General features: G+C 27.6%; 1 protein-coding gene across 2 annotated transcripts in view; it reads right to left on the bottom strand.

Annotated features, from left to right (window-relative positions):
- LOC108971598 overlaps positions 1–1,781 on the bottom strand; it is a 7,945-nt gene that overhangs the window by 5,738 nt on the left and 426 nt on the right. The window contains exon 1 of one of the 2 annotated variants that reach the window (XM_018937772.1): positions 1,661–1,732. The exons of the other annotated variant lie outside the window; for it this stretch is intronic. The gene's annotated coding sequence lies outside the window, so the exon portion shown is untranslated. Of the gene's footprint in view, positions 1–1,660; positions 1,733–1,781 lie in introns of those variants that run through there. 2 annotated transcript variants of the gene reach the window in all.

The raw sequence follows: 1,781 nt of genomic DNA, 5'->3' as shown, positions 1-1,781 counted from the left end.
TTAGTTACATCATTTATAACTTAAGAACGCCTGAACCGATTTGGCTGAGTTCAGAACCAGGGTAAGGACATAGGATACTTTTCATCTCTTTATGTTGGAATTCAATACAATTCATAAAAACAAAAATTATATTTCAAATCATAGGCATTTGTTAAAAATTCATGTTTGTAGGAATCATTTGAATATGTATATGCGTGCAATTTTAACTGCAACCAAATGCGCAATAAAGAGCACTTCTCAGAATCAGTTATTCGTTGTTTTTGTTGGATTATGAACTYGCGAGGCACCCAMTTTACACAGAGCTTTCTCATTAACTAATAGTTATAATCCAACTAATAGGAATCATATAGATGGTAGTTGTAGTATTATCTATGTATCAGCCACAGTGAAGCGTGAAAGAGTCTTATAGTATGGTTATAAAGCATAACTTTTCATGCCACATTTCACAGTAAATTTTTACAGAAAGCACAAAATATTTCACATCCAATCTTTAAAGGTATATTTATTAAATTTAATAGAGGTGAACGATTGGGAATCAAATTATACCTTGACACCCTGGCTAAGTAATTTCATTATTCATTCATTTTGATAAGTTTTATTTGAACTGAAGAAAAATATACAGACTTATTAACGGTATACAGACTTTTTAACGGTATACTACAACTATTACGTATGTATGTATCTCATATACGTAGCGTGAATGGCAAAGAAACTTGCTATTAAAACTAACTAGCTTTCAAGTTTCCTGACCTTGAGTTAAGTAACATTTTTTCATGGTCTAATGATCATGGTTTGTAGTGCCTCGCAACCGCAGAACATAAACCGTTAATATCACTGTTGCGTGTTTCAATAATTTTGCCGATGAACTATTTACAGTTTAAAAATGTTTTTAATTTACCAGTATTGCATTTTGTAGTTCTAAGAAGGAACTTTTGAAAATTTTTAAAGATTTGCAAAGCATAACCAAAATTATGTTCAATATGATAAATATATATTTAAATGCAAATAAATTTAGTGTTTAATAAGTTATTTTGAGTAATCTTAAATGATTCTATAAGAATGCGGATAAAACTTATTCATAATAGCAAATGAATTTACAATAAAATATTTATTATTTACAAATAAAGGCGAAAACGTTACTACCGCTTTAAAAACTCAATGGATTTTTCTTGGGGTCTAATTTTGAAAATGATTGGTACAAATATTTGTCAATGGAAAAGAGAATGAGTCAATTTGTCATGATAATAATAACAACGATATTTTTACATACATTAGAAATGTATATTTTTATATATAATTTGTTTTGAATTTTGACATAATTGAGATATAAACCATTCTATATTTTAAGATCGATCAAACTGAACACAGCGTGCTAAAACGGATTCAGTAGTTTGTTTACCGCCGACCAAGACGTGACTGGTAATATAGTATATACATATACATATATACAACATTTATATATATAAAAATAATATTATAAACCTTCATTTTAATTTTGATTAGAGAATTCTTTCCGATCACTAGGTACAAAAGATATACTTTAACGAAAATAAAATTACTGTTTTGAGGCTAACTTTAATATACAATCTTTGAAACATATTTCTTAATTAATCATATTAGTATACATATATAATATGGATCACCGAGCAACACAGCATACCCTAGAATTTTTTTTACCAATTTGACAAGATTCCGTTAAGTTCAACACTAATGCACTACTCAAATTATTTTTTATACATAAATCGAATATGTTTGAGATTTTTTTTTTTTTTTTTTTTTTT

Source organism: Bactrocera latifrons, unplaced genomic scaffold (genome assembly GCF_001853355.1).
Source record: "Bactrocera latifrons isolate USDA-ARS-PBARC rearing strain unplaced genomic scaffold, ASM185335v1 scaffold_35, whole genome shotgun sequence".
Lineage (NCBI taxonomy): Eukaryota > Metazoa > Arthropoda > Insecta > Diptera > Tephritidae > Bactrocera > Bactrocera latifrons.
The sequence above is the reverse complement of the archived record's forward strand: the minus strand, read 5'-3'. Positions and strand labels throughout refer to the sequence as shown.